Genomic DNA, 27,051 nt, shown 5'->3' with positions numbered 1-27,051 from the left:
ATTAATACTGCAGTAATACTCACGATACTGGAGTTCTTTTGGGACTCAACAGGAGCTTTGTCTGAGTAAGGACTACAGGATCAAATTCACTATATATAATATAGGATGCCCTTGCGTCATATTTTTGAGATTCTCCCTACTTTGCTTGGTTATTAATTTTTGACTAGCAGTATTGATGTTTCAGGGCATAAACTAACTTCTAGATACTGGGCTAAAACTTTCCTTGAGGCCATATTATCTCACCTCACACCATTCTCTAAAGCATTTGGTAGAAGACAATGTTGGTGATGGAATATTAGATGGACCACTGGTCTGATGCAATATGGCAATTCCTATGTTCCAGATATGTGGTCTGCTCCAGGAAAGACGTTTCAGGACCCTTTTCATTAGATAATGTGAATGGACTAGTTATTGAATCAGTTTGTGAAATATGAAAGTCCTGTGGTCACTGCCATTGCTTGTGGGTTACTACAGTTTAAGTTATTACATTGGACCACTCACCTTTATTCTGAGACAAAGTACAGTAAATAAGTGTTGGCTTCAGGATGGAGTTATAATTATTATTGTGTTGTTGCTTTAGGCTGTTCTTTTCCTAAAGCTCTATGTGGCTGTGTGCTTAGAATCACTGGTTACCTTTACACTTGTAAACATCCTAGTCACTGGTGAGCTGAGAGCAGATTTTCTAAAAGGTATGTGGGAGGAAGATGAACCCACATAACTGGCAGTGTAATAGGTACATACTACATATAGCTGTAATTTGCTGCCAGCTGCTACATATGTGTTGTTGGGTTTTTTGGTCTCTAATACGGAGGATACCCAGTAAGTCTCACAGACAATGCACCCTATCCAGTTTTGCTTGTAGTGCTCTGTGATGTGTGAGCAAAACTTAGCTACCTTTCATGTGTCAGAAGCACTTCTCTCCCTCCCGCGACCCATGTATGTAATTTAGTAGCCTATGTGATGGTTTTTCAAGCATAGTTTCGTACTCCTATTTGCAGTCACACTCAGACTGCAGTGTTATTTTAACTTTGCTTAGAGTTTGCCAGAGAAGAAGAATTTTCACTTTTCCTAATGAGGAGATTTAACCGATAGAGCTAGACTGTAATAAAGCAGCTGAGGATCTGGCCCTTAATTTTTTTCATATGGTCTTTAACTAGTTGGTTCTTGGTCTTGACACTTTTTGCACATTTTGCACTCGATGCCTAGAGTGTTGATAAATACACTAGAACCTCAGAGTTACCAACACCACGAGAATAGATTTTTTCAGACCTGTAGACTCATACTTACTGTATATTATGTGATATATGAAGCATTTTAGTATTTAATTTTTGCAAAAAAAAAATTAAAGCTGTGGTTTTCAAAGGTAAATTACACAGAGTGAGAAGTTTTCGTAACCAGATAGATTATTAGATCAAAAATTAAAAGACAATGCTATCTGCTCTGAAGCATTTCCCTCAGCCCCCCAAGGTGTTTTCACTCTGTTTCCAAACCGTCATCACAATATCCATCTCCTCATCTCAGTCATGCTTTCTGTGGCTCTTTAGAGCTATTAACTTCTCCATCATCCAAAACCACTCTCCATAACATCCAAGGCCTCCATCCCTCCACACCACTTACACATTCAGTATATTTATCTGTTGCTATTTTCATCTCCTGAATAGCTCAAGTGCAATAACCTATTGCCAGATAATGCAGTCAGTCCAGGTACAGGACTCCCAGTGATGTCAGTGGGGGTTGGGACCTCAGACAGGCTTCAGTTGCATGCTACACTTAATTTCACTCATCCATCAAGTGCAAGAAAATAATTCCTTGCTATTTCCATTGCTAGCTAAAAAAATAAATGGTGCATGAACTTATCTGAAGATTGATGGGAGTTATTAGTATTTTAACTCCTTAAAATTAGAATGTATTTTGAAATAGGTGGTGTTTGAGCTATAGGACAACCTGACCCTTGTTATAAAGGTGCTTTAGGAAGTTTTCTTTTATACTATATTAATTGAAGTTTGTTAAAAAATAAAAAGAATGTAAAAGAACAAAAGAGATGCATCTTTCTAAGGCAACAATAAAGAGTAACTAAGAGAAGAGTTTGTTTAAATTAGTTCAGACTCAAATAATTTAGCCTGAAACTGCATCCTTACCAATACTCCCGAGAGCTATACCCATAAAAAAAAAAAAATCCAACCAGTCTTCAACTATTCCTGTCAAGCTTACCCTTAGTAGCACCTTTTTCTACTCTAGTCTCTTCTATGTGGGCTGTTATACTTCAACACTATGATGTCCAGGTGTCTGGTATACCCACTTTCATTAGGCAAATATGTTGTTTATCCACTAATCAAGTATGTCCAGTTTGTTACAGGATTACTTTAATTTTTTACCTGAAATAGTATTCATATTTAAGACAATGGACATATACAAGAGTTCTCTCCCTTCAGCCTCATGAAATCAGCATGAAACTTCTAAAATTCTAGTTGGATTAATATGAAGACACCTTTTTAAACAATGTATAGTTTAAGGGAAAAGTCAATGAGATGAACCAGCTCATTTAATCAGTAGTTAAAGAAAAGGTACAAGATTAATTTCTGGATTGATTTACTTATCTTTCAAGCATTAGATCCTTGCCCATAAGTGTGAATATGCACCCTGATCTATACCTACCCAGATGGATTCAATAAGAAATGCAAATACAAAAATGGCATTGAAAAACTCTTTATATAAAATCTGCTACACATACAAAACATAAGGAAGTGTGTATAAAGTCTATCCATAGCTTCATAGTGCATCAAGGCACAGTTCATTCCTGCCTTCTTGCACCACAGAAACCTACTCAGATTCCACTGGCTGGGCATCATGCCATGCTGTTTATTTCAGATCCCACCACCTAGACTTATAGTTTTGTGAAATATTATTTTCAATGTCCCTTATATTCTCAGCCCTTTTCCCTGAGCCTGAAAAGAAAAGAGATTGCCCTTCCTAGACCTAGCCCTGCCCCACTTCATTGCCTTTCCTTCCTATGCCTTGTTTATCAGTCATCAGCTGATGGGCTAATTAATCCTTTAGCTCACTCAGACTGTTGTCCTGATTAGCTAATTGCATTTCATTCCCCAGCCAGACCTCTCTGGGGGTGCCAATTAGTGCCAGAGATATCAGAGTACAACTGTTAACACCTTGCACTTTGTCACAGGTGGAAAAGAGCTGGGAACTGCTCCCTCACTCAGTGCAGAGATTGGAGAGGAACCCAGGTAGAGGATAGTGGGGCTGGGTTTAGCTGGGAATGATTGCTCCATTAGGGAGTGTGAACTGATAAAAAGAGAGGAAAGTCTTTTAGGCATATTAACCATATTAAACAGGGCACTTTATAACTAGTGGTGAAGTATAGTCTTAACCAAGACTGGTTAAAAATGAGGAACTATTTTTCACAAAAAAGTCCTGAATGATCTATCCTTTTTTTCTCCCCAAAAATCAAAATATCATTACAAAAACTTGCTAATAAATTGAAATTCAGATAATTTCTTCTAGTTTTACTGTTACCTAAAGGCAAGAAACTCCAGTTTGTTGGAACACAACACTCTACATGCTAAATTGTTTTCTAGACTAATGGAAATTTGTGTATGTTTACTACAAAAACTAATTCAAGAGGGTAAGTCAGAGGCTGTCTCAGTTCTTTCCTTCCTTTTATTTTATCTTTTAAAAATTACTTTGGTTAAGCCATTGGACCCATAATAAAAACACTGTGGGGAGAGAGGCTGTTTTCTGGAAGAAATGGTAAATTCCAAAGGGGGGAAAGTGCAACCTATGTGCTATAGAGAGGGAATATCTTGCAGCATGCTAGATTTTAGGGAGTTGACTATACATAGTACAGGTCTTACCTGAACTTGAAATACAGGTTTGCTTATTTTTTAATGAAACCATTCCTGGAAGGGATAAGTTTAAATGAATGGAAAACAGTTTTGAAAACTCAAGCAGTTTGTATTGTAAATCTAAAATAGAATTTGAAAGGGTTGTAAAATCTTGATGTTTGTCAGGTTTCCCCTATTCAAGAATTTGTACATGTTAAGTGTATGTTAATTAAAAAATATTTTCTGTACAATACAAAGGTGTAAGTAACAGTGAAAATCAGCAAGGGTTCTACAAAATATAAGTTGGTGGGAAATATTTCCTATCGTGAAAATTTTTGAGATTTCACAATTTCCCCCCTAACCCAAATGGATACAAAGTCAAAATCTTGAATTTTTTTGTGAACTGGAAATATATTTTAAAAACAGTTCAGGTCAATTTAAATGTTTTATTTAGATAATTTTGAAATATTTCATTTTAATTTTCATTTTTCGATCTTGAAACATTTTCTACCGTAATTAGCTTAAATTCTGAAATGAAAAGTCCTATTGAAAAAAGAAAAAGGAAAAAAAACCTTTTCATCCTGAAAATGTCAAAACATCTTAATTCAGTTTCAACAAAGAGGCATTTTTGGATAGAAAAAATGTTTGTTAAAAATTCCTCACCAGCTCTACTAAAAGAACTTCAGAAGGCTACTTTTCTACACAATCTGAATCACCAGTTGAATACATATTTGTTTGTATTCTGAGATTTTAAATTGAACACAGCCTGGGAGGGTTCTGGAATTTGAAGGACTTCAGACACAGATAGACTTATGCTGTTAGAGCTGAAAAGGGAATTCATAAAATCTGGGAATGAGAACAACAGCAATTGTGCTGTGTTCTGATTTGGCTTCTGAGAATTAAGAGCTAAGTTTTTTCTAAAATGCTGAGACTGGAGTAGTGGAGACTTTATGAGTGTCAGGGGAAATGCTTACTATTACTTTCCTCTAAACAGGACAGTTTATTATGCTTACACAAGACTAATAAATTCCAAAGGGAAGGATTTCAAATAACTTAATCTGAAATTCAGTAACTGCAAATGGCTGCCTCCCACTATTTTACAGTGATTACTGCTCAAGTTGAAATTGTACTCCTTGTGTGAACATTTGTTTTTAATTAATACATTACAGGATATGCTGTATCCAGAAGCTGACTCCTAAACTTAGCAAAAAGAGTTTATGAAAGGAAGGGGGGCATATTTCATAGCTGGGTCACTGGTTTGGACCTGAGCCAGGTTGGTAGTGGCCTAACATTTCTTACCATCTACTAGATGCTTGATAGACTTTATTAACTGAATAGATGGCTTCAGTTTCTACATACAGACAACTACTGTATAATTGGTGAAGTTGGTGACCATCTCAGTTGAAGCAAAGGGTGCTTATCTTTTATGCTTTCTTAGACATGGAAAAAAGAGACTTTTATCCCCATTTAAGGTAGTTCCTGTACATCAAGGTTAATATGGATTGGTATGGACATTTACTTGCCTGTTGCCTTTGCTTTACTGGTTCTGTGGATAGAGAGAGGGCTTCAATTTCCAGTGTTGTCAGTCTGACACTTTTCACAAGCAGCAAATATGTTGAAAAGGAAATCTCAGGTTTTTCACTGCAGCGTTCATTTCCTTAGATTATTTCTCAAAGCACTACATCATTGACAGAGACAGTGTGTCATGATTTTATCACAAAAATCCATTCTATTTATTGAAGCTATTTTATTTCCCTTGGTTAACAACACCCATGCTTTGGTAGGGGGGAGTTTCAAAAGTGTTCCCATTGGCTTCAGTCTTTGTCAGTGATAGCAGAGTTAAGCTAACATTGAACATTTCACAGCCTCCTGAGCTTAGTGTTTAGTGCTTGTCACGTGCAGATCAGGATCAGTGTTGTCTTCTTCATAGAACTTTTATTTTGCCGGAATAGACCATAATTGCAATTTTCAAGGAGTTTCTGACATGTTTGCTCAGGCCAATGATGTTACCGTGAAATAACTAAATATTCACCTAAGGAGCTAAAACAATCTAAGCAGCTACTTTGAATAGCAGATTGAGAACTTTCCCCTTGTATCTGGCCAACTAGAGGTAGCAAAAAGCTGGGGTGATCTAATTTTAACAGAATTTGTTAAAAATAATTTACTGGGTTAGAGTTTCTTGAGAATAAAAGAGGTGTGGAGGTGAATTGTAAGACATACGTATTTCCAGTTTTAACCTTGTGTTATATTGACAGGATAAGCAGACAGGTTGATGGCTCAGGGTGATTGGAAAGCCTCTTGGTTACTGGTTAGAATTTGACATAGATGAATAGTGACTAAAAATTATTTTAATCTAATGGCTATTGAGACCCATGTGAAATAGAGCTGAAGTTCTCAATCCAGATCTCAGTGGACAGATGAAGGAAAAAAGAATTTTTTGAAATCACACATCAGATTTGACCCTAATAGACAGTCTCAGAAGAGAGGCCAAATACCAAATGGACCTAGAGACTGAGCTACCTTCACATTCCAAGAGATGCTCATTCCAGCTTGGTTTTGAGGTGCATTAGTGGGACATATGGTGAAAACATGTGGTGTACCCCTGGATTAATAGGGGACTTTTACTTGCCATTGCAACATCTTTCGTGTACATTCAATTCACTTACAGTGAATTGTGCCCTATTCTGAAGGTGTTCACAGCTCCAAAAGCAGCAGAAGTCCAGTGTTGCCAACTTTCCTGATTTCATTGCAAGTCTTGTGATATTTGATGCTTTTCTTAAAGCTCCAGCTCCTCCAGTACATGAGTACTCCTGTGAGTACATGAGCAGCTAATAAGTTTAATGGTTATGGAGAAAAGCTTCACAACCTGACTGCAGAATTTCATTATTTTTGAAGGCTGTGAGGTTGGCAATACTTCAGAGTTATGAAGAAACCAAGAAGGGTATGGGACACAGAGAGGCTGTGTGCACAGGCAGCCTTATTTCTGGTATTCCATAACTTTAAAAACTCAACCTTTCAACCTTAATAATATGTGTGTATAATGTCCTTGGTTTAAAAAATGCAAACTGAAAAAATATAAAATCCATCAAGTTGTAATACACCTACATCCACATAGTTCATCAGCAGGACTGGAACTGATAGCAATAATATGTGGTCACCTTCTGTGTTGGCCAGCACTAGAGAGGGATGAGACACAGTTTACCAATGGGTTTCACAGATATTTCTTGACAGCAGAGGAATGGAAAGACTCAGGAATCTTAGGTTTGATTTCAGGCTCTGGAGGTCTGTGTGCTCTAGGTGTTCTGGGCGCAGCCTCTTCTGCCAGTTCTCCCAAGCATGATCCCTTCTGCCCTGTCCCATCCAACCTGTTCCTGTCCCAGTTCTGTCTCTTAACACCTCTGACTCCTCATCCCAATCTCATTCTCCTCACCTAGATCATGTCAGACTTCATTCCTCAGCTTCTGATCCTAGTCTCAGGGTATGTCTACACTACGAAATTAGGTCGAATTTATAGAAGCCGGTTTTATAGAAATTGGTTTTATACAGTCAATTGTGTGTGTCCCCACATAAAATGCTCTAAGTGCATTAAGTCGGCGGACCGTGTCCACAGTACCGAGGCTAGCGTCGACTTCCGGAGCGTTGCACTGTGGGTAGCTATCCCACAGTTCCCGCAGTCTCCGCCGCCCATTGGAATTCTGGGTTGAGATCCCAATGCCTGATGATGCAAAAACTGTGTCGTGGGGGGTTCTGGGTACATGTCGTCAGACCCCTCCCCCTCCATCAGAGCAATGGCAGACAATCGATTCACGCCTTTTTACCTGGGTTACCTATTCAGACAACATATCACGGCAAGCATGGAGCCCGCTCTGCTCAGCTCATTGTCACCATATGTCATCTGGGTGCCGGCAGACGTAGTACTGCATTGCTACAAAGCAGCAGCTAATTGCCTTTTGGCAGTAGACGGTGCAGTATGACTGGTAGCCGTCATCGGCTATCTGGGTGCTGGCAGATGTGGGGCTGCATTGCTATACAGCAGCTGCTTCTTGCCTTTTGGCAGTAGATGGTGTATTACGATTGGTATCCATCATTTTCGTATTTCTCAGTGAGTTCGGTCAGAGGCACCTGGGCAGACATATTTTGTCTCCTGGAGACTCAGTCCTGCCAGCAGTCCTATTGAACCGTCTTGACGATGATGGCTAACAATCATAATACAGCATCTTCTGCCAAGCACCTGCACCGTCTGCTGCCAGCCTAAGATGTAAAAGATAGATGGACCAGATTTGTTCTGTATTCATTTGCTTCCCCCTCCCACCGTGAAATCAACGGCCTGCTAAACCCAGGGTTTTGAGTTCAATCTTTGGGGGGGGGGGCATTCTGTGTGACAGTTGTTTGTGTTTCTCCTTGATGCACAACCACCTTTGTTGATTTTAATTCCCTGTAAGCCATGTCATCACTCGCCCCTCCCTCCCTCCATCAGACAATAGATTCGCACCTTTTTTCAGCCCAGACGCCATAACACTGGGATCATGGAGCCCGCTCAGATCACTGAGGCAATTATGAGCACTATGAACACCACTCGCATTGTCCTGGAGTATATGCAGAGCCAGAACATGACAAAGCAAAACCAGGCGAGGAGGCGATTGCAGCGCGGCGACGAGAGTGATGAGGAAATTGACATGGACATAGACCTCTCACAAAGTACAGGCCCCAGCAATGTGCAAATCATGGTGTTACTGGGGCAGGTTCATGCCGTGGAACGCTGATTCTGGGCCCAGGAAACAAGCACAGACTGGTGGGACCGCATCGTGTTCCAGGTGTGGGATGATCCCCAGTAGCTGCAAAACTTTCACATGCGTAAGGGCACTTTCACGGAACTTTGTGACTTGCTTTCCCCTGCCCTGAAGTGCCAGAATACCAGGATGACAGCAGCTCTCACAGTTGAGAAGTGAGGGGCGATAGCCCTGTGGAAGCTTGCAACGCCAGACAGCTACCGTCAGTCGGGAATCAATTTGGAGTGGGCAAATCTACTGTGGGGGCTGCTGTGATCCAAGTTGCCAGCACAATCAAAGACCTGCTGATATCAAGGGTAGTGACTCTGGGAAACGTGCAGGTCATAGTGGATGGCTTTGCTGCAATGGGATTCCCAAACTGTGGTGGGGCGATAGACGGAACCCATATCCCTATCTTGTCACCGGAGCACCAAGCGACCGAGTACATAAACCGCAAGGGGTACTTTTCAATGCTGCTGCAAGCTCTGGTGGATCACAAGGGATGTTTCACTGACATCAACATGGGATGGCTGGGAAAGGTACATGATGCTCGCATCTTCAGGAACTCTGGTCTGTTTCAAAAGCTGGAGGAAGGGACTTTCTTCCTGGACCAGAAAATAACCATTGGGGATGTTGAAATGCCTATAGTTATCCTTGGGGACCCAGCCTACCCCTTAATGCCATGGCTTATGAAGCCAAACACAGGCAGCCTGGACAGTAGTCAGGACCTGTTCAACTATAGGCTGTGCCGAATGGTGGTAGAATGTGCATTTGGACGTTTAAAAGCACGCTGGCGCAGTTTACTGACTCGGATAGACCTCAGCGAAACCAATATTCAAATTGTTATTGCTGCTTGCTGTGCGCTCCACAATATCTGTGAGAGTAAGGAGGAGACATTTATGGTGGGGTGGGAGGTTGAGGCAAATCGCCTGGCCGCTGATTACGCGCAGCCAGACACCAGGGCGGTTAGAAGAGTACAGCAGGGCACGGTGCGCATCAGAGAAGCTTTGAAAATCAGTTTTGTGACTGGCCAGGCTACAGTGTGAAACTTCTGTTTGCTTCTCCTTGATGAACCCTCCCCTCCCCCCGGTTCACTCTACTTCCCTGTAAACTAACCACCCTCCCCTCCCCCCTTTGAGTACCGCTTGCAGAGGCAAAAAAGTCATTGTTACTTCACATTCGTGCATTCTTTATTAATTCATCACACAACTAGGCGGATAACTGCCAAGGTAGCCCAGGAGGGGTGGGGGAGGAGGGAAGGAAAAGGACACACTGTAGTTTAAAACTTCAACACTTATTGAAGGCCAGCCTTCTGATGCTTGGGCAATCATCTGGGGTGGAGTGGCTGGGTGGCCGGAGGCCTCCCACTGCGTTCTTGGGTGTCTGGGTGAGGAGGGCTGTTGGTTACACAGGGGCCGTGGCGGCGGTCTCTACGCCTGCTGCCTTTCCTGCAGCTCAACCATACGCTGGAGCATATCACTTTCATGCTCCAGCAGCCAGAGCATCGACTCTTGCCTTCTGATAGCAAGCTGACGCCACCTATCCTCTTCAGCCCACCACTTGCTCTCTTCAGCCCACGATTCAGCCCACCACCTCTCCTCTCGTTCATATTGTGCTTTTTTGCACTCTGACATTGACTGCCTCCACGCAGTCTGCTGTGCTCTGTCAGCATGGGAGGACATCTGGAGCTCCGAGAACATATCATCCCGAGTCCGCTGTTTTCTTCTTCTAATCTTCACTAGCCTCTGAGAAGGAGAAACATTTGCAGCTGGTGGAGGAGAAGGGAGAGGTGATTAAAAAGACACATTTTAGAGAACAATGGGTACACTCTTTCACATTAAATTTTGCTGTTCACATTACACAGCACATGTGCTTTCGTTACAAGTTCGCATTTTTCCTCTTATATTGAGGGCCTGCCGGTTTGGTGTGAGAGATCACTCACGCAGTGCCAGGCAACAGAATTCAACTTGCAGGCAGCCATGGTAAGCCACAGTCTTTTGGCTTTGTTAACCTTCATAACATGTGGGAATGGTTTCAAACAGCAGCGCCCTCATTTCCCATACCAAGCACCCATTGGGTTGGCCATTTAAAATGGGTTTGCAATGTAAAAGGAGGGACTGGGGTTTCCGGGTTAACATGCAGCACAAACCCAACTACCCCTCCACACACTCAATTCTCTGGGGATGATCACTTCACCCCTCCCCCCACCGCGTGGCTAACAGCGGGGAACATTTATGTTCAGCCGAGCAGGAACAGGCACCTCTGAAAGTCCCCTTAATAAAATCACCCCATTTCAACCAGGTGACCGTGAATGATATCACTCTCCTGAGGATAACAAAGAGAGATAAGGAATGGATGTTGTCTGCATGCCAGCAAACACCGGGACCATATGCTGCCATTCTTTGTACGCAATGATTCCAGACTGTGTGCTATTGGCCTGGCATGGTAAAGTGTCCTACCATGGCGGACGGGATATGGCAGCCCTCCCCAGAAACCTTTTGCAAAGGCTTTGGGAGTACATGAAGGAGAGCTTTCTGGAGATGTCCCTGGAGGATTTCCACTACATCCCCATTCACGTTAACAGACTTTTCCTGTAGCTGTACTGGCCGCGATTGCCAGGGCAAATTAATCATCAAACACGCTTGCTTTTAAACCATGTGTAATATTTACAAAGGTACACTCACCAGAGGTCCCTTGTGTGCCCTCAGGGTCTGGGAGCATGCCTTGGGTGAGTTCGGGGGTTACTGGTTCCAGGTCCAGGGTGATAAACATATTCTGGCTGTTGGGGAAACTGGTTTCTCCGCTTCCTTGTTATGAGCTGTCTTCATTGTCTTCATCATCATCTTCCTCGTACCCCGAACCCGCTTCCCTGTTGCGTGATTCTCCATTGATGGAGTCAAAGCACATGGTTGGGGTCGTGGTAGCTGCACCTCTAGCATGGCATGTAGCTCCGCGAAGCGGCATGTTTGTGGCTCTGCCCCGGACCTTCTGTTTGCCTCTCTGGCTTTGTGGTAGGCTTGCCTTAGCTCCTTAATTTTCACGAGGCACTGCTGTGCGTCCCTGTTATGGCCTCTGTCCTTCATGGCCTTTGAGACTTTTTCTAATATTTTGCCATTTCGTTTACTGCTACAGAGTTCAGCTAGCACTGATTTATTTCCCCATATGTCAAGCAGATCCCGTACCTCCAGTTCAGTCCATGCTGGAGCTCTTTTGCGATCCTGGGACTCGTTCTGTTACCTGTGCTGATGAGCTCTGCGTGGTCACCTGTGCTCTCCATGCTGGGCAAACAGGAAATGAAATTCAAAAGTTCGCGGGGCTTTTCCTGTCCACCTGGTCAGTGCATCTGAGTTGAGAATGCTGTCCAGAGCAGTCACAATGAAGCACTGTGGGATAGCTCCCGAAAGCCAATAACGTCGAATTCCATCCACACTACCCCAAATCCGACCCGCGAAGGCCAATTTCAGCGCTAATCCCCTCGTCGGAGGTGGAGTAAAGAAACCGGTTTAAAGGGCCCTTTAAGTCGAAAAAAGGGCTTCGTCATGTGGACGTGTCCAGGCTTAATTCGATTTAACGCTGCTAAATTCGACCTAAACTCGTAGTGTAGACCAGGCCTCAGTATCCTTGCCTAGCCTGTTTCAGTGTTCTCTCTCTCTGGACTCCCCATCCCAATCTTAGTTTTCCTCCTCCTAGTCCCAGTCTGCTAGGAAATTCATTCTCAGTTCCCTACCCTACAATTCCTGGTCCCCAGTCTCTTTGCCCAGACTACCCCAATCCCCCTCTCACAGCTCTTTATCTGATATGTCTCTCTCTACATACCTTGGCCTCCAGTCACCCCATAACCTATGTTCCCTGTCCTTACAGACTCCCATTCCCAGTTTCTCTCTCCAGGCTCCTTGTCCAGTCTCAGTGTCCTCCTACAACATTTGGCTCCCAGTCCCAGTTTTATTTGCCCACCCAATCCCAGTTCTTCTTCTCCACACTAGCTCTCTCTCACGTACCACTGCCTCATTCCCTTCCATCCACCCCACTGTTCCCAGTCCAAGTCCCTTTGCCAAGCTACTCCTAGTCTTCCCTACTGTGATCCCAGCCTTCTCTATCTTCCAGATAGGTCCTGTATGCACAGGGGCCCAGGAATATTCCCCCATCTCACTGAAAAACAGATCCAGTTCTGGAGTAGTGTTACATAATAGAATGCAACATGGGATAGTAAGACATATTGTATTGACCTCACTAAAGTAAAATAAAAAGATATCATTTACTCAGCACTGTGATTCATCAAATGACTCTGTAGGTTTTGTATAATTATTATTTGTATTACTCTTAGGAAATCAAAGATTTTAATATTATATTTATCATCAAACTTGAAGAAAAAGAATATTATGGATATTACACAGTACTCACACATCTAGAACTTTGAGGTTCAGAGGTGTTTTGTATTCTGTTAAAACTAGGACTGTTAGATTAAAAACGGGAGTTTGGAACTGAAAATAAAGGCTAGCAAGAAATTGCAGCCAATACAGAACTGTACTGTTTGGTCCTCCAGGTATAAATTTATTGTGAAATCAAAGTATTTTTTGGACCTAGCTCCATACCTTCAGGCTCCATTTGTCCTGTACTTTATGAAAATGAGAATGTTATTAATAAATGATTGTGAACAGTGTGACTGCATTTCTGTAATGACAGTCAGATAGCTACATTGGCTTTTTCTTGAATAATGGGAACATATTCTTTTTTTTTTTTTTAAAGATGAATTAACAGAGACAGAAATGGAAAGAAATACACTCAGAAGACCTTAGTGATGCCAGATTATGCAAATAAGTTTTCAGATCTTAGATTTTTTTCTCTCCAAAACTGCTCTCTTTTGCCAACTTTCATTTTAAATTTTAATTTGTGTGACAATTCTCAATATGTTCATTTGACATTCATTGTGAATTGTTATAAATGTAAGCATTATAAAAATAGTTTAACAGTTTGCAAGCTTTCAACATTATAAAAAGTACACAGCACATTATAAAACGTGCAAGTATAAGTAAATATATGTATAAATAAACAGAATGTACATGAAAGATGTTGCAATATATATATTTACTTACAGTTGACCATTTTATAATATATATTGCTGCACTGACACAAAATTTTCATAAATATATGCAAATATTAAATGGGTGGTAAAATGTGAGTTAGTATTATTGTTCTTAAAGAGGCACTGTCAACTTGGAACATCCCAGGGTTTGAAGAAGCTTTAAATAAGGTGTGAGAAATGTAGCAGTTTTGTTTCAGATGGGTTCCTGCAAACATTCAATTTGATTTAAATCCATATGAATGCATGTTTTTCTCATTGGATTTTCTATTCATTGTGAGTATGAGATAGAATTTCAAAGCCAAACAATCAAAACTAGACTGGATACAATATTTTGACATTTCAAAATTGCAACAAAAAATGCCAAAAGTTATTTGCCAGTTTCCATTATTATTATATTTTCTTCACAATTTTCAACCAGCTTTAGTCAGAGCCTCCTGGATCCCCCTGGTTTCATGTCTAAGCGATGCAAAATCACAAACTCCGCATGGTTTAAATGCAACAGCATAGACCTGTGGTGTATGCAACATACATGAAAGGGTTAATCTTATTTTAAAAAATCCTGTCCTTTGGGTATGTTCAGCCAATGCATATTCTGATATACAGTGCTTCTGTCTTGTGTTTCATTGGTGAGGTATCCTAGCAGTCAATATCTAATTGGAAGAGTTGAGTGGGTGGAGTTCTTTGAAAATTAGTCTAAACTTTCTCTGACTTAGTGAAGACTCCAGTTCTGCTGAATGAAGTTTAATGAAGCAGGTTTTTTAAATCCAATAACTAACTATATATTTGTATTTTCAAATGGTTGTTAGAGCTAGATATACATACGGGGGGAGGGATAGCTCAGTGGTTTGAGCATTGGCCTGCTAAACCCAGGGTTGTGAGTTCAATCCTTGAGGGGGCCACTTGGGGATCTGGGGCAAAATCAGTACTTGGTCCTGCTAGTGAAGGCAGGGGGCTGGACTCGATGACCTTTCAAGGTCCCTTCCAGTTCTAGGAGATGGGATATCTCCATTAATTTAATTTAATTTACATCAAGCATATGCTTGGGGTGATCTCCTGGCCCCATTGACTTCAAAGGGGCTAGGATTGTACCCTTGGCATCTTCAGCACTGGTCTATAAGGCATCTGGAATAGATGAAGTTATACAAATTTATGTTATTCTCTTAAATATACAGATCTCACAGTACATGGTAGAAGGTGGCTTGGGTGCAGCAAAATTACTATCTGTTTAGAAGCTTGTCTGGGCTCTTTCACCACTCTCAATTTCCATATATCATTGGGTCTATTGTGTGATATTTTATTCCAGGGTCTAACTTTCTTGATATCTTTGTCATGAATTTTGAGTAATTGGTCTGTTGGGACTCATCTGTCCTCAAAGCAGACATGAAATTGTCTGATTTTAGCTGCTTGTCTCCAGGCTCTTAAGCATAATTATTCCAAATGCCACAAAATCAGCCTAGAGTGATTCAAAACAGGATCCAAGTTCACCTGAAAGATTTGTGAACCTTAGTGAATCTTTCAGAGAATCTGGTCTGAGTTTAAACTTTGCAAGGAAACTGAAACTCAGGTAAATTACATCCAACTTTATTGTGAACATTTTACGCAGCTGTTCTTAACTCTGTCCTCATCTAGTAAGGAATCATACATATAATAAAAATACCAAATTGTTGAAAAAAACAGAATGACCCCACCCACATTTCAATATTGTTTATGCATTGTTAATCAATTCCTGTGCTCTCCTACTCCAGCACCATCCAGTAAGAAAAGGAAAGAAAAGCCAAATATTAGAAACTAATCATAGACTAAATCACAGAACCATCCGGATGGAAGAGACCTCGAGAGATCATCTAGTCCAATGTCCCCATGCTGAGGCAGTTCATGCACAGCAATTTATAAATCAATTTGAAAGTTTTGTCCAGTGAAATAACTGTTTGAATTTCCGGCACAGCTTTCTCCCACTAGATAACCAATGAATAATATGAAGTTTACATCTGCAGCAATACAAAAATCTCAGGAACAAAAATTTTTGTTTCCCCCTCAATTTCTGCAGAGCCCATTCTTATCAGCAGGTCACTTTACCTAGTCTGAAATTATCCTAATGAAGTGAATGTGGCGGCAGAGTTGGGCACTTACAACTGATTTGATGGCAATTTCCTGCAATAGCCTTGAAAAGCCTGATTGAATTAAGTGTAAGTATCTTTGGAGTCCATTGTATTAAATGCAAAAGTTATATAATATTGTGATATTGTGACCCCCCCCCCCCCCCCCCGAAGTGTTATGAACTTCAAAGGACTACACTGTCGGCCAGACAAGAGTGGAAGTTTGGACAAACCGTGTTAAGTTGTTTGCCTGAGCAATCTCTAGGGGGAGAAAAATGCAAATTCCTACCTCTAGTTATACAAAAGCCCAGCCTTTTGAAGCTATGTCTTGAGGAGGGAATCATTTTCTACTGATTACCTGTTCCCAGAACTTGAAGATGAAAGGCCCACGCTGTACAGAGGAAATACTAACCTAAGCATGGGTGTGCTAGTTTTGAATCTGTAATAACAGAAAACAGTTTTGGTGGGGTTTGAAGCCCTTGTTGGAGTTGAGGATAATCTCAGGTAAGCTTATTAGCATGTGTATATATTCTTTTATTATTTTTAATATGTTTTCTCTCTAATGCTTTTGCTTTAAGAATAAATGTGCTGGCTTAGAAAGTGCTGTATGATAACTTATATCTGTGGGCTATTATGTTTATAGCCTCTGAGGAGAAAGCAAAAAGCACAGACTCTGGCCAGTTTAGGCAGTCTGGCTTGTTGGGAATAATACAGTGTAGGCAGGGAACTGGAACAAACCCACTCAGAAGGATAAGAGAAAGGGGTTTCCACCCAATAGAGGTGACAGCCAGGGAGCCAGAAGCCTAAAAGTGAGTCCCCTTGGTAGACCATAGAATATAGGTGTTCAGTTGCCCTGAATAGTTAAACCGATGGCCCTCATACTATCAGTGGAGACTATAACACAATATTTCTGGTACTGTATAAAAGAGAAAACAGGAAAGTAACTATGTATAAAATATCTGTCCATTTGGTCATGATTACTTGTCTCTGCTTAGAGGTGCAGCACAGAACTCGCAGGACAAAGGGACGAGATAAAGTAGCTTTGTACAGCCTGAATTTTGACTGGATGCCAAGCACAGAATGAGTGTTTTATTTTCAGGTAATATAGTAAATTTCATGTTTTACCTTCAGTTAAATGCAAATAAATTGCTATTATAACAAGAGTTAGCTAATGCAGGTTAGCTAAAGTGAATTAAGAATATACTTCTTTTTTTTCTGCATAGCCATAATGTAAATGACAAATGAGGTCTGATTTGAGGAGCTTTGACAGCTATTCATGTCCTCATATTGGGCTAGATCATCCTCCTGCTGTGTTAAAAGTTGTGGGAGGAAATCTCCATGGGCTTTCCCTCACTGAGGTTCCACAAGATTATTCTTCCAGGGAGCAGGGTTTGTTTCTCTATAGAAAAGGAGGTATATCCCATTTGCCCATCCTAGGCTCAATGGGAAGCCAAGGGCAGCTGCCTGGAGACCCTGTGAGTCCATTCCAGCTCTGGAATTTCAGTACCCTCAGCTGCATTGCACTCAACCACTGAGGACTCATCCTTGCTGCATAGTACCTTGGAATCCTGAAATAGGCTTTACAGGAAAGGTAATAAAGCCTGGGTCTATACTACAATGTTCAGGTAAAATCCATGGAATGAGAGGCAGAACAATGTCTCCTTGCCCCTGTCTCAGCCATTCATGCTATGAAAGTGTATGAGGGATGTGGGGATTTGGCCCACTGATATTATACAGCAGAAGTTACCATAAAGATGGGGTGACTGTGATCTGCTAGGCCTGAGATGCAATGGCAGAGCTGTATAGAGGAGTTCCTAAAATTCCTGCAAGTACGGTGCTTGCTTCTAGCTTACAGAAAGCTTTATAAAAACTTTTAATGAGTATTACATTTTATGAAACTTACAAAGAAGATCTTCTACCTTAGTGAAGCTAGTCTGTTCATTTCATATTCTTTTCTGGTACATTTTTAATAGACCTTTGAATAATAACAACAGCTGTCTCTTTCTACCATCGGCACACATGCACTTTAGTGTATATGGGAACGTTGGAGAATTAATGAGGACAGAAGACAGAAAAATGATTAGATATATTCTGATGGGGCTTAAAACAATTAATTATTCTCAAAAACAAAAAATAATTAAGATTTGGTGCTTGTAAACCTCAAATGAAATAACACATCTGGTTTGATTCTTCCCCCCCACCCCCAATTCTCTTATTGTTCAGGAAATTGTGGGAATGAACAGTAGTCTACTAACGGGAAGAATAGAAATGAAACATACTACATTCATTGTTAATATGAAAAAGAAACATTGCAGGCAATAGTTGTTAACTGGGATTCCAAATTAATCTGTAGGAAATCTACATGGGAATCTTGTTTACTGGGAAGGATGAACAATAAATACACATCTGGCCAGGGAGATAAGTTTGTCTGATTCCCACACACACACAAAATTAGCTGTGGGAGCTTAATTTAAGGTTGTTCGAGTGCATTTTCTACCATGAAATCACTAAAAAATAATCAAGGAAATTGCTAATTGAACAACTTTAACATTCATTCCATCCTCACCTCCATGTAACATTGTAGGCACAGAGGCAGGGCCGGCTCTAGGTTTTTTGCCACCCCAAGCAAAAAAAAAAACATTGCCCCCCCCATTGGGTTTTTCACATATTTTCACTTTGCAATGTTTTTGTTTTGTTTTGACTTTTTAAAATTAAAAAAAAATGAAAACAGAGAATTTGTAGTTAGTGAAATAAAACAATTTCCTACTAGCATACTCATTTAATTTTAACAAAATCACAATTACAAACACTGATACCAGTAATGTTAAAAGAATGCGTAATGCTATAGCAGTGTTCGGAGTGAAAAAATCATTTCTTGTTATAAATTCGAATACTTTTAGAGAAGAAGTTTCGGACTGATTAGCTCAGATCAAGCTATGTCTGGTTCAGACACAAGCACCTGCCAGCAACTCTAGACCCAGAGAGGCAGCAGCACACACAGATTCCCCCTGTCCTGTCACCCCAACTTAGTGGAAATCGGGTATACAGGTGGGGGGGAGCCCCCCCCCACTGTAGAGCAGACAGGAGGACGCTCCCAGTCTGGAGTGGTCAGGGGCGACTCCAGGGATGAACAGAGGGCTGGGGAGGAGGGGGGACAGGAACAGCAGCAGCTGCACACATGGAGCAGGGCGGAGGAGGGGCTCCCCCTGTTCCAGAGCAGTCACCTGGCTCTGAGGGCTGGTTGTCCAATTGCCCCCTCCCCCATGCTGCTGCTCGCCTGCCTGCCATGCCACAATCAGCCAAGCAAGCCTCTTGGCAACAGGTCAGATGGGAATGCAAACCCTCCGCACAGCAGAATGCAGCCCCTGGAAATGTGCCGCCCCAAGCACGTGCTTGCTTTGCTGGTGCCTAGAGCCGGTTCTGCACAGAGGCATGGTAAGGGGTGCCAAAGGCTGTAGTAAGAAATCAGAGAGAGGCTGGGTAGGGATGCTAAGGCACAGAAGTGCTCCATGAAGACATGTTAGTCTGTTTGACCACTCTACACCCACCCACAGACACACACACACACACAGTGTTGAAAAATACAACAGCTTTTAAAAAGAAGCTGAAAAATGGTGTGGAAGTTGACATTCCTCCTCCCCCCAAAGAATAATCTTCTTTTGTTTTTCATAGAATAGAATCATAGGACAGGAAGGGACCTTGAGGGATCATCTAGTCCAATCCCCTGGTCTCATGGCAGGAATAAGTATTATCTAGACCATTCCTGACAGATGCTTTTTCTGTCTCTGAAGCTTTGTGTGAAATTTAAAGTTTGTAACTTTTGAAACTGTTATGTTAGTGGGACCTGACAATAGAATCTGTGGGAAAATTTCAAAAAGGAGTGATTTTCAATCTTTTAGAATTCTATAGTAGTTGTCTAAAAAAAAGTGTCCATCTTTGAGAATAATTTCTGCGACTTCTCTGTTTAATTAAGGAACTTGCTACTCTCTTTAAGGCCCTGATACACTAAAACACTTAAGCACATGCTTAGATTCATCCTTATTCAGCAAAGCACTTGAGACTCAATTCAGCAAGGTATTTAAGCACATAAGAAGTCACAGAGGCATATAAATTCTTTAAGTCAGGCCCGTGCTTAAATATCTTGCTGAACTGAAATTCATTGTAGCTTAAGCATGAGATTCTTTTTTGAGCCCATGCTTAAGTTCTTTGCTGAATCAGAACTAAAGCAGCAAACTCCAGGCAGCTTTAACTGTGGAGCAATGCTAAGGCATCTCCTTAAGAAAGAAGCAGCAGGAATTGAATGTAATCATGTTTCTGCTAAAATATGTGGTAGTTGAGATCAAGGTCAGCAGTTTAATAAGCGGACAGGGCTGTTTGACTAATAGGTCTCAAGTAGCATAGCAACTGTGTGGTCTCTTAGGATATGGTTCCATTGCAATAAAAAACCTGCAGCACCAAGTTTCAGAGCTTGGGTCAGTTGACTCGAACTCACAGGCTCCGGCTGTGAAGCTAAAAATAGCAGCATAGACATTCAGACTCTGGCTAGAGTCAGGGCTCTGAGACCCTCCCCACTTTTGATGTCTGAGAGTCCAGGTTCCAGACCAAGCCCAAATATCTACACTGCAATTTTATAGCCCTGCTGCCCAAGCCCCATGAGCCCGTCAGCTGACCTAGGCCATCCATAGTTGTGCCAAGGGTCTTTTACTGCAGTACAGACATACCAAGGTGAAAAGTGAGAGTGAATGAAGATTAGATAAAGAATGTCACTCAAAAAACACATAAGGCAACTGTAAGTGCTCATAGGATAAACAAACTAGTCACGAATTGTAGAAGTAGTACATATCACAAGAAAAAAATACTGCCTTGTCCGGAATCACTGTATAGATCGAAGTCACAACCGTTCATACAGCTAGGTTACCAAGAATGTTTGGCCTGTTTTTCAAAAGTGCTGTGTGCCCTCAGCTCCCAGTGAATTCTGGAACAAGCTCTGCTCTCAGGTACACCTGTATTACCTTCAGTAGTTTAATGAAATCCAAATCTGAGCCTGTCTATCTGTCTGTCTACAAGCCTGTCCTCTGGTGAGAGGGGGGAAAGGGATATTTCTGTCCCTACAACATAGCTCAGACTTCCATTTCTTTATAAACTAATAATAATTAATAAACTGAATCACCCTAAGGAGGTGGGGTTTTAAAATAAAAGGGTGAGGGAAAATTTCACAAACTAAAAATTATTCTCTGAACCCTCCAGGCCCCAAAATACTCTTGATACTTGAACTATTTCAAATTCCATGCAGGAACCTATGCCTAATATTAACTGTCCTTAATCCTTATGTATTCAGATTTTTTTTTACCTTTTTGCCATAGGGGATTCTGGTAGGGCAGGTATTCTAACCTTGCATTAGACCTTTTTCTTGAGAGGTCATCTTACATTTTATAAACAGTCCTCAGTGTATTAAAATAAGTGCTACCATACATTGCAATATTTATGCTTCCTTGACCACTGGTGAATGGTGTGACTAGGTTACATATATTAAATTTATTGATATATTAAAATGATTGTGTGTTTTCATTTTGAAATCTTTGAGAAGTCGCAAACTCAGTTGAAATGAAAGCTATGCCTTTATGATGAGTGGTTGCACATTCTGGATATAAAGGATAGGAACTCTTGACTTTTCATATTATCATTTTATAACACTGTGTTATAGCAGCAGATTATATTGCTTTTATGATGGCCCAAATTGAAAAATAGGTATAATTTAATAAAGATTCTATGGAATCATTCTTTATTTTGTGGGGCTTGCTTTCAGCTTCCCTCTGAAACCAAATCATAACATACTCCTCTTCGGGGGGGGGAAGGAAATCATTACTGAATAATTATGCCAACTGATGCAGGAAATAAGCAATTAGAACTTGCACATAGAAAAATCAATGATCCCAGTCAATGTCCTACAGCACTTAATAACTGAAAGATAAGAGTGTAGACATATGGTACTAATATGTGGCCTCCAAAATTAAAAGATTTAATGGAACAGTAAGACAGGGAGGCTATTTGCTTTAGCAGCCTACAAAACAAGACAATAATAATAATTAATAAGGTATAAACATTATAGGCAGATAATACAAATGGAATTATTGTCACTTTCCAAGTGATTTTTCAGTGTAGAATTTTAGTAAAATAGAACTTTATGCTGCAGGATGAAATATGATACTGATCATATGGTCATGCACTAGTCCTTTCCTGAGTCAAAATTTAAAATGGATGGAGACAGAAAACAGAAACCTAAAACCTAAAACAATAAACTTGTATGTTTGTATTCCTTCTACAAGAGCTAAGCAAAATGATTGTATTCAATTAAATGTGCTTGTTTATTGACTGGATTTGTGTTTTTTGTTTTGTTTATTTTGGTTTTTTTCTGGGGGAATACCTTGGTTATGCATTTTTCTTAAAAAGAATCAAAAATAATAATAGAGTAATACTGTGACTTTGAAGTTAGTCACACGCTTAAGTTCCTTGCTGAATCAGGGCCTCTACTGCTATTCTTGTTTCTTAGTGTATCTTATCTTTCTCCCATTGCTTCACCAGCAATATCAGCCTCATGGGTTTCTCCTTCATTTCCTTCTCCCACTCTTGCCTTCATACTATCTTTTATAGCATTCCTTCTTCCTGAATTGTCTCCATCTCATTTTATTAGGTTCCACCCTCTCTTCATCTAAACCTGTGATAGAAATTCACTTCACGCACACAGCCCAAGAAATGCTAACCACCCGCGTCAATATGCCACTATCACCACTACCGTCTCTGTGGATGATTGTATGTGTATATATTTAAAGTTCTAAGTTCTTAGTCATCATGTCTCTCTCAGAGAGTTCTTAACTGATCATTGCGTTGCAAATTGTAAGTTCCTTAGGAAAGAGCCTGTGCCTTTATTTTTGTTTTGTGCAGCATTACTAAGTATACTAGTGCTGGCAATTTAGAAATAAATAATAAATTCATAGATTCCAGTGCCAGAAGGGACCATTGTGATTATCTAGTCCAATTTCATGAAAAACAAAGGCCATAGAAATTCCCCCAAATTATAATAATTAGTTATAATAACTGGTAATACACTGCACTTGGAAAATAGCCTTGTGTCGCAGAAAGTATCTTCTAGTAAATGAGTATGATACAAAATATTTAGGTTTCCGTGCCTTGGCTTCTTAATATCTGGCCTAACTGTCCTAAGCACAAGACACAAGAGAAAAGGAAGGTAAGCTGTCTTCATGCTACCTTTGTGGCGCCTTGATTCTGGGGTTAAGAGGGGCAGCATTTTGCCCCTGGGATAATTTAGAGCAGACTCCGATCTTCCCTATCCCATCTCAATTGCCTATGGCCCCAGGGTGAATTCAGGCAGCCAGGAATAGCGAGAGTGCAGAGGCTTTCCAGCCATGCCTCCCTTTTACTAGACACAATCTCCATATCAGGGTCTGTAGAGACTGGGTGAATGGGTACAGGAATCTGATTAAGCTGTCTTCCCTATCATGGGGCGGATTCTGGCCCCCTAAACTCAGAAAATGAACTTTGCATTATTTAGGCAACAGCCAAAATTTTGCTTATAACTGTACACCACTAATACAAAATTACACACCTTTACCATAATCTGAACATGGTCACAAAATAATAAGCCATAAACCTTTTTAATGTTCCTGGTGTAGATATGCAAAACAAAATGATAATTCCTTGAGATATAATTGCATTGCATTAATGTGGCCTTCGGGATTCGGTTTTGGTTGTTGCATTCAATAAACAAATTTATAGAATATTACAACTTTTTCAGTAATGATGATGCAATAGCACAGCTAAGTCATTAAACACGAATACCTATGCTTTGTCATGTGTACAAAATATATCCTGACTTAAATATACAGAATGTACACAAAATATTAATGTAGTATAGAGAAGACAGTTCTTGATGGAACTTCAGTAATCACTGTCATGATGATACTCATGTTAGAGTAGAATTCAAGCTTGTAGTAATAATTTGCATCCATCAATTTTTATTCATTCTATAGAATAGAAAAATGTTATACAAAACAAAGTTGTGGGGTTAGATTTATTAATTAATATTACAAGTTTAATTACATTTAGTGATAGCATATACCTTTAATAGAAAAAAACAGAAAGTAGGAGGGGAAAGCATTTTAGGTATTATTAATAATTTCCCCAGAATTTTGATACAATTGAATAGACAGGTTTATCCACCATCTGTATAATGATAAACTGCCATACTGACTAAACTTTGCTTGAATGCTTTATATCCTCTGCTAGGCTTTTAATCAAATCACTAAATTAGATTGAACTGTAGAAAGGATGGATAAAATAGGGGACCAGTCCTGTACTCATTAAAGCCAATGAAAATATTGTAAGTGATATCAAGGGTGCAAAATCAGGTTCCAGATCACTGGCTAGAGCAGTGAGAGAGGACAGAGGAAATGTGATGTTCTCTCTTAATTTTAGAACTGTAGTGAAATTCTAAAGAGGTCTTTGTTTTCCATCTGCTGCTCTTCACCATATTTTTGTACCCTGATTAGAAATAAAAACAACTGTCAAGCTTCTCCCCAGTGTCTGAACTCTACTCAGTGCAGATGAGTGTTTGGAGAAGGGGAGGACATCCGGAAGCCTATTATGGCTTCCTTATTCCTGGGGTGGCCTTCACTAATGCCAACCTTGGTATAAATTAAAGCAGCCTAGAGTCTGAGGGACCTAAGCCAGTGGAGGACCCATGAAGTATAGCTCAGCTCTTCCACACTTCCTCCTCTGGCATGTCTACTAGGATAGATTGAGAGGTAATGGCAGCTGGTGTATGATCCTACTTCATACTAATGGAAAGTCTTCCTCTGCCAAGGGAATTCTCCAGTGTCCATTTGCAGAGAGAATTTGTCCCCTTTATAGCATCTGAGCAGCTCAAACGGGATAAGTCATATGGAGAATCTGTCCCAATGACTAGACAAGGCTAGGTGGTGTCATAGAGGCTTAATTAATGAAAATATATAGATCTGAGCAACAATTCATTGTAAACATGGAACTCCATTTCATGGCTTCAGTAGATTTAGTTTTCAATTATACTGGGTAAATGAAAGTAGAATTTAGCATGTGGAGCACATTTTTACCTGTTTCTGTTACAGTTTCTGATCACAAAGTAATAGCTACATTTTCCTCCACAGAAACTGTTGCTGAAATACTGGTTGAGAACATTTGCTGTATTTCTATAGAAGTAGTAAAAGGATACTGAAGTAAAGTGCCACCTCCCTCTCAAACACACACAATCCAGTTGGCACTTGCATACCATTTTTTCTTTCTTAATAAATAATTCCAATTAATTTATATTCTCTTCAAAAACTTTTGGAAAGGAAAACAGAACAGTAAATGCTTAATAGAACAAAAATGATGTTCAAATGGCAATACATTAGTTGTAAACTTTTAACATCCATTGTAATTAAAATGAATACTAGTGAGGATGTATCTTTAAAATGTGCTCTGTCTCAGAATGGAGACATATGATAGTTTATTATATGATGTGGTAGTTGCTATAATAATCATCCCTTTACACAGAAAAGCTGATCACTGCTCTTTTGCTGTATACTCAGATAAATCATGCTTTCAAACCGTGTGGAGTATAGAGACAAATTCTGCCTTTGTTTACATTTGTGCAACTTCAGTGATTTAATGCAATGGATTTACATCCATGTAATTTGAGATTTGGGTCAGAGAGCATGAATTAAATGTTCCCCATTCTGGTAAATGCCTCTGTTTCTCTTGCCTCCAAATGCAGAAACTAATTCCACAGCAGTCCCTGATAAAATAAGCCCAGTTGTTAGAGTCTACCCTAATGGACCAGATTCTGGTCTCATTTTACATGAGCATGAATCTGGAGTAACTTCATGAATGCACAGCAGTGAATGGCCCAGGTCAGCTGACTCAGGCTTACAGGCTCAGCCTGCAGTGCTGTAAAATTGCTCTGTAGAGGTTCATGCTTGGGCTGCAGCCTGGGCTCTGGGAGCCTGAGAGGAGTCAGGGGTCCAGAGCCTGTGCTCCAGTCCAGACCCGAACATCTACACAACAATTTAAGATTCTCACAGCCTGATCCCCAGGAGCCTGAGTCAGCTGAGTCAGGCCAGCCATGGCTATGCTGAGGGTCTTTTATTCCAATGTAGACGTACTCTATGAGGGCTGATCTTGAATTTACACAGGTTTGTACCGGGTAATTCCATGGACACTAGTGGAATTATTGTGGATTTATCTCTCTACAAATGATATTAGACAGATTAATTGGGAGAAGTTCAGTACTTACTTTCACACCCCCATGCAATAGTTTTGAAGACATTGGTACTACATGGGGGGAAGAAAGAGGCAGAATTTGGACTCTTGAATTCAATTTCCCTTCCCATTGCAGAGCAGTAAAAGCCTATCATTTATTCCTCATGAATACATTGATTTATATACAATAAAAATAGTGGCCTGTCTTTGAACTACATTTCCAGCTGCAAAAATCTGACAGACTCCCTGTGTCCACCTCTGTTAACAAAAATAATAGAAAAAAGCCAGCCTTTCCCTCCTCTTCCATGCTGAATGACATTAGTTTATATCATCTTCATATGACTGCTTCAGTGATAGACTAAATCAGAGCATTCAGTGATTACCGGCACCAACAGTTTCTCTCTCTGTCATAGTCATCTAAGCCACTAAAATGAACCCATCCAGTAGAGGAGAGCAAAAGACGCCATAAAGGAGCTTAACAGGTGAATGATAGTAAATTTTCTGTCTTACAGGGTCTTGTTCACCAAACAGAAAGTTCATGGAAGTTCATATCACCACAAAGAACAGGGTGACAAGTATCTGTGACTTACAATCCAAAGGACAGAGAAAACGTACCAAATCATTATCTTCCGGCAGGTATCTCACTGTGAAAGTGAAAGCAAGAGTGTCTAAAGATGAATAGGCTGAAGAAATGAGATGATAGTTCAAAGACAAGAAAATACAAAGATGTGGTTTACAGTAGTGGTAGCCACTGTAATGTAGCATGATGTGACCTTGATCTAATCAGAAAGGTCAGTGAGCAGATTTTACAATTCTTCATGCACCTGGCAACACTGGACTGTATTTTTGAAACCAATGAAATAATATAAGAAATAAGACTTAATAAGCTAACCCATATTCTCTGATCCTGTGTTCTTGGTTGAGTTAGTATATTCATGTGTTACCTTTTCCAGGTGACATTTTCAAAAAGAAAA

General features: G+C 40.4%; 1 long non-coding RNA gene across 1 annotated transcript; it reads left to right on the top strand.

Annotated features, from left to right (window-relative positions):
• The first annotated feature begins 3,230 nt into the window (after positions 1–3,230).
• On the top strand, positions 3,231–27,051 carry LOC135973295 (uncharacterized). Its single transcript, XR_010590104.1, has 4 exons — positions 3,231–3,637; positions 15,736–15,874; positions 16,780–16,883; positions 26,590–27,051. It is a non-coding gene; the product is annotated as an uncharacterized LOC135973295 (long non-coding RNA).

The sequence above is a fragment of the Chrysemys picta genome, chromosome 8 (genome assembly GCF_011386835.1).
Source record: "Chrysemys picta bellii isolate R12L10 chromosome 8, ASM1138683v2, whole genome shotgun sequence".
Classification (NCBI taxonomy): Eukaryota; Metazoa; Chordata; order Testudines; family Emydidae; genus Chrysemys; species Chrysemys picta.
The sequence above is the reverse complement of the archived record's forward strand: the minus strand, read 5'-3'. Positions and strand labels throughout refer to the sequence as shown.